Genomic DNA, 7251 nt, shown 5'->3' on the forward strand with positions numbered 1-7251 from the left:
CACACACACACACACACACACACACACACACACACACACACACACACTGGGGGGCAAGCACTGTTATGAAGTTTACACAAGTTAAGGTCTTTGTCTATAAGCATCACCTGAGACTCATTAAATGCAATGCATTTTAATGCTCAGGGACAAATAGGGAACTAACTAGGAGATTGTGTCCAATTCCACTGATATTACCACTAAATCACCACTTATGTTTAAGAACTGTGAAGGCAATAATATTGACTGGTAAATTCTCTCAGTATTAATAAGCATAGAACGTACATACCCCCCCCCCCCCATTCTCTCTGGAATTACCTAAAGGGAACATGCTGGCTTCCTTTGGAAATGCCTACATCTTCTGTGTGTTTGACGTTAGGACAATTTGTTTTAAAGCAATGTTTACTATTCACCTCCTACTTTTAGAAAATGCTGATTTTCACGAGTACTGAAATCACCTGCTAGGCAATGCAAGGCCACCTGAGCATGAGCATGGGTAGAGGCTGAAGGCTACCACAGTCTGACTTTTACCCTGTGTGAAATTCTGTCTGAATGGTAAATTCTTTATGTTCAGAACCTGGATATGATGCGTAGGAATTTGTTGCCTTTTGGATTGTGTTAATGGTCCTTTGGTGTAAAGCCTCAGTTTTGGATAAATTGTTTTTTACAATTAAAATGTGCTACTTGTACATGCCACTGTTAGATACTGTTTTCCATAGGGATAGTAAGTCAGATGAGTCTCAGAGAAGCAACTTCATGAAGAGACTCACAGTAGCCTCGTGTGGTAACTATAACTATTTACAGTCCTGCTGATGTTATTTTACTATGTTAAGAGGGACAGGAAAGATTGTGCAGTTTTGGAGAGGTGACAGGTGGATATTGCTAGCTTATACATCCTCTGGGACTTCGGGCAATAGTGAGGACTGTAATTTGCAAAAGTGAGGATGGTACACCCGAAGTTCCAGCGACCTCCTCACATGGTGTGTCTGCTGGAGTTGGCACCTGTGTGGCATTTGGCTGATTATATGGAGATGTTTAAGTTTGGTCCATATCGTAAAAGTGAGGTCATCTAAGTTAAAAATGGGATATTATGTGCCTGAAGCAAGATGCTCCCCTTCCTCTCACTATATCCAGTGAAACCAGCTCTTTTCAGTGTCTGGCTACTGTGGTCGGAAATAAGAAAACACACACACACACACACACACACACACACACACACACACACACACGAACAATGCAGCTGCTACATGAACTATTACAGGTAGCTTATCTGTTTCCCCAACAAGGTATTTTATCATTGTGGAATACTATGTCTTGATGCCATATGGATGGGCAACAGGCAAGATAGCTGCTTGGAATTGTTATGGTAAGGTCATTAGTGAACACTTAGCTAAGTATTGGAAAACATGTCAAGAGAGGACTGTTCCACAGAACAAAGAGAGAAGTTTATACCAGAAATAATAATCCAAAGAAGGCAATGTTTACAAACTTGTCACTGTTTAATCATTCACCGAAGGCCCCCTTCAGAATATCTTATCCCACCATTTCCAAGTGCCTTTGGAACCAAGGTTTGAAGAAAGAATATAGGATGTGTAAGTGCTTTTAAGTTTTAACTAAATTCCTGACATTCCCTGTCATGTCTGACTCATACTTCAGTGGATTTGATCAGAAATAGCACTGTTTAGGGAAGCCTCATGTTATGGCAGGACACAGTGTTTGTGGGGACCCAGAAGTCCTGCCTTGCAAAGGTGACAGATCCTGCACAATCTTGCTTCAAGTAGTTTCAGGGCACCAAATGCCCAGGGCAGGACACAGGGGTGCATTGCTGAGGAGCGGTTGGTCAGCAGCACATGTGATCCCTGTTGATGGGTTGCCTGGGATTGGAAGCTGGGCATGGTCCCAGCAAGCTGGCCATGGTCCCAGCAAGCTGGCCTCCCAGACACCAGCAGAGCTTCCTTAAAGTTCCATGACAGGCTGGTGGATCCTTAGGGCAGGTCCCTGGGAGTCATATAGACATTGAGCTCCATGCAAGGCCTTTCCTGCTTCTGCTGTTTCTGCTGCTGTTTCTGCTGCTGCCACTGCTCTTGCTGCTGCTGCTTCTGCTGCTGTTGCTGTTCCTGCTGCTGCTATTCCTGCTCTGCTGCTGCTGCTGTTCCTGTTGCTGCTGCTGCTGTAGATTTTGGTGTTAGGCACTGAGCCCAGAGCAAGAGATGTACTAAACAAGTGCTTGGTTGCTAAATAAGAAACAAACCCCAAAGCAGCAGTTTTGTCAGCCTGAAAGTGAACATGGCTGCACCCCTGGGGCCTTGTTTTCTTCCCTATCTACCAATTCAGGCTAATTTTGTCTGACAATAAAAATTTTACAAAACAATTTGTGAAGAATTTGAATGGATAGATGCAAAGAGGTGTGAACACGGTTGCTCAGTCCGATTGTGCAAGGGACTGAAGGTGTTTTCATGCCTTGGCAGTAGCCGTCTTGGTGACTGGCTGTGGAAAGATCCAGTCATTTTATTCTTCCAAACTGGGAACCAGAAATCACAGAAGAAAAATCTTTTCAGTATTTTGCTTGCTGACATTTAGTGGATACAATCTTCACTGAAAGGCTTCCTGACTTCTGTTGTTCCCAGTGGTGATTCAGTGAAGATCAAAAAGAGTGGTGCAGTCCTCTGCGAGGGCGTGGAGTCTCTGTTTTCCTGCACACAGAACTTTTTCCTGGATGGCTCGGGCCCCAAGATGAAGGCTTGTGCCTGCAGCAGGCAAGAGTCTTCCTAGTGTGCCTTCTCCTTAGTTTCTGAGATAGGATCTTGTCTTTTCCTAGAACCTCCCATCCAGGTCACCCCAGCCTTGAAAGCCCTCAATGCCCTCATTCCTATCCAAGGAACAGACTATGACTTTCCTGACGGGGGCCTGCATTTTAGGGGGACACCAGCTGTTCAACTGCTATGGAAGGCAGCAAGTGTGCCCATTGGCTGTCCTCCAAAGCTCTCTATGAATACAGTGAGGCTCTATCGCAACAACGTAGTCATAGGCGAACAAAAGGGAAAGAAATGCCTCTATAAAATATTCACATGAAAGATGAAAGCAAATGTTATTTTTTTGCTATTGTGTAAATGTGCTCTGTGAAATGCTAAGGAAAATAAAAGTGTATTTTCAAATTATTAAAAAATAATTTCTCCTTTGTCAAGAGTAAGTGGTCCATTTCTATTCTTATTAACTTCTGCATTCTCCCTTTTCGTGTATTTTTAACTCCCCCTCACCTTCCTCCCACCCCGTTCTCACCCACATCTTTTCTCTTTGAGACCGTTTTACTAGTTAGCTGCAGCTGGCCTGGATCTTCATCGTATCCCAAACTCCGTGCTTCAGCCTTCCCATCTCGTGGTTGCAGGTGCGCACTACCTACCCAAGCAGCCCCTGGGCTATAATTGATGGGTTCTTGTAGTAATCACCCATTGATATAAATGTTGCACAAGTGTTGGCTGGTGAGCTAGGTGTTGCCGCCAACCTGGACCCCAGAGAAGTCATGGTGGAGGGAGAGAAGGACTCACATTTCTCACATTCCTTCTTCGGGTGTCTCCAGAGTTACCTACCCGGCAACCAGATGTGGTTTCATGACAATAGCAAGAACTAAAGAAAGAATTCATGTCACCATTCTCAATTTTCAGAGTATCACCGGCTCTCCCCATTCCCTGTGGACCAAGCAGATCCTATGCTCCGAATCAGCATCAGTATGGAAAGATGAATGCAGTGCTGATTGCTCTATAGCAATTGCTACGAACTGAGCACTTTGAAGCGGCACTGTGCCATGTTTTTCAGAACCCTGAGCACAGCCTAACTAATCTTCTGCTAAGTGTCTCACTGCCAGAATCAAATGCTAGCTGGAGTCAGGACTCTACCTGCCAAACTCGTGAGATCATGATCTCACGAGTTGCTCTCCATACTCTGTGGCCTGAGAGCCTCAGCATCTAAGTACTGCTTACAGCTCCTGCTGCACAGCTCAGTCCATCTCTGCAGTAGGCTAAGACAGTATTTCTCCGTAAAACTAAAGCAATATGGATCACAATGCTCTGCTTCCATGGTGAGCAGGAATGGTGATCAAGGGGCGAGACTGAGCTAGTCTGCAGGGTGAGCTTGGCAACCAGGACCTTAATCTGCTTCGAGGTCCCCATACACCCTGCTTCAAACAAAGTAATCCATCTAGCAACTCTCCCTTGTAATAGATGCATCTTTGAATATATCCCAGCTCTAGATGCAGTGTGGCTGTCTAGCCCAGACTGATTGAGGTTCATGTACCTAAAACAAACTGTCATCAAAGTGAGCATAGAGTCACCTATGCTCTTTCCTATGCCTATGCGTGGTTGGGGGAAGACATACTTAGTGAAAACAAAAAAGCACCTACTCCTTGCCCCTAACAACCAACTCCTCCTGCTGCACACACAAAAGGAAGCAATCCAGGGAAGTAATCCTCAGTCCTTAGAGCCCATTGCTCCCTGGTAAGCAAATCCACTCTGTATGTTTGCTGCTTGCTCTCCTCTCAAACTTCCGATGCTTAGCTGTTTGTGTGCCTTTCTGCAATCAAGACACACTCAAAAACTGGAAGCACCAGATCTAGACAGGCACAGGGATGATGGTAAGAATGCAGAGGGTGAGCTGGAGAAATGGCTCAGAGGTTAAGAGTGCTGGCTGATCTTCCGAAGGTCCTGAGTTCAATTCCCAGCAACCACATGGCGGCTCACAACCATCTATGGGGAAATCTGATTCTGTCTTCTGGCGAGAAGGAATACATGCAAGGCAGAACAACTCTATACATAACAAATAAATAAATAAATAAATAAATAAATAAATAAATAAATAAATAAATAAATATTAAAAAAAGAATGCAGAGACTGTCACCCCTGACCCAGAACAGCGGCTATGTCCACGCATCCACCACACTGTAGACCAGTACTACGGGGGCTGACACCACAGATGAACCTGACTGTTCTCCCTGCCTGTATCACCATACCTCACCCCTTCACCCATCTTAAGCCATGGACACCCCATCCTGTCAAGACTGAGTTTTCACTTATGTTGCAGGGGTGGGTGTCTTTGAAAATAATATTAAATGGTAAAGAACATTTCATTAAGCAACTTTGACCTAGCTCCTAAATTCATTTCTAGTGAAAATTATTATTGCTGTTATTATTATTATTATTATTCTTGCTTTGCTCACTGGATTGGCTTATCTTCTCAGTATAAATAGCAGGAGGGAAATGATCACTTCTGTTAAGCTAGAATGTGACAGAAAATTAGGAAAGCTACATCAAGATTAACACCAGGGAAGATAGTTTGCTGATGGACATGAAACCCTTACTAGCATGGGTACTATCTAAGGAACCGAGCATGCTCCAAAACAAACAAACAAACAAACAAACAAACAAAACCCCTGAGAAATACAAAATGAGGACAGTAATTTGGGTGGGTATAAAAGACCACACACCCTGTGTGGCTAGGTGCTTTGGGGCTCTTTCCTAGGGTCCTTAGCCCACTTCCATTCTTGGAAGTGTCTCTTCCTTTTGTAATAAGCTGGCTTTTTGGCCATATCTATTCTGTCCATCTTTTTCCCCAGAGGTTTCTGGATTTTCACCTAAGTTATACTGTGCTTTTTTTCCTCAAGTCTAGTAAAAATGTCCTTGAGCTTCCTTCTAGGTCTATTTCTGAATTGTTTTATTAATGATGCCCCCCCAAAAGGAATGTCAACTTCCCTGGTTAGAGGGTACCACTCCAGTTTAAACTGCTGTGACCTTCACATCTGCTGAGGTCACTCGTGAAAAACATCCATGACCCATGGCCCATAGTTTAACAGCTGTAGAAAAAAAGAAAAGACCAGGGACAGCTTTCTGAGTTAACAGCTCCTGGCCACACTGTTTTGATGTTCTAGCTTTTTAGCCCGTACAGTGTGCTAGACACACCAGAGCAGAAAGGGCCCCAAACAACTAATGGTTCAGTGTCAAACCAGCATGTAGAGAGTGTCAGAGAGACGCCTTGTGAGGCTTCATTGTGAGCATTCAGAAATGTGCTCTGTGTATTTTCAGCGTGGAATTGCACAGAGGGCCAGACGGAGGCTCTCAGCTATTGGAAGAATACATCAGAGAGGTCGTGCTTGGCTCAAAGTGTCCCTGGTTGAGCCCCTTTCCTGACATTAGCACATTCAATGTTTGCTGTGGCCTGTCACAATGCAGCTCTCTCAGCTTCTGATCTAGATGACAGTGACAAACGGGAAGGTTTTAAGAATGCCTCTGCTACCTAGCCATTAGAAAAATTTCTCTCCAGAGTGCTATTTTTTAGAGTAATGTATCCATTTCTATTTTTTATTCCCCCTCCTCTAGGGAAAGATTAATTTAAATGAGCAAAAGAGGGGAAAAATGACACTAACAATATTGCTGTTGGAACAGGTTTTAGGTTTGCATAGTTGTTATTATGCTTTAAGGCTGTGTTTTCAGCCAGCTGTGGTGGTGCACACACACACACACACACACACACACACACACACACACACGCATGTGCACACACACAAACACACACACATACACACACACACATGTATACACACATGCACACATACACACACTACTGACATTTGAGGCAAGAGACTCTGGAATTCAAGACCATAGCTACATGGTGACATCTTCTCTCAAAATATCAATGACACCTGCTTTCTCACCTCACCTTTTCTACTTGTCAATAGAATGTAGGCATCTATATCAGGGAAATCTTGATCTACATAGGTTTTCAGCAACTATGGCCCTAGGGTAGAAGCCTTCCCAGTCTGCTTTTGTAAATAAAGTTTTATTGAAACATAGCCTTGTCTGTCTTCATGTGTTACCTCTGGCTGCCTTTGAGCAGCAGTGACAGAGCTGAACAGTTGCAACAGAAACAGGTCTTGATGATGAAGGCTAAACTGTTTTTTTTTTACTACTGTTAACCTCAAGAGGAGAGTTTTCTGACCCTCTGGGCTACTGGACATATTTGATATTGTAAAAACATTTAACATCAGGGTCTTGTCAGTCTTGTCATTGTTCAATCAGTCCCTATGGATAGACAGTTACATTGTTTCACTTTAAATTCTGTTTAGATAGTTTGTCTGCAAGAGACACAGGCTGTATTTATATATTGACTTCACAAGGCTAAGGCTTTATTGTCAGCCTTTTTCTTCCTTCCTTCCTTCCTTCCTTCCTTCCTTCCTTCCTTCCTTCCTTCCTTCCTTCCTTCCTTCCT

The sequence above is a fragment of the Psammomys obesus genome, unplaced genomic scaffold (assembly GCF_907164565.1).
Source record: "Psammomys obesus unplaced genomic scaffold, mPsaObe1.curated_primary_1811, whole genome shotgun sequence".
Classification (NCBI taxonomy): domain Eukaryota; kingdom Metazoa; phylum Chordata; class Mammalia; order Rodentia; family Muridae; genus Psammomys; species Psammomys obesus.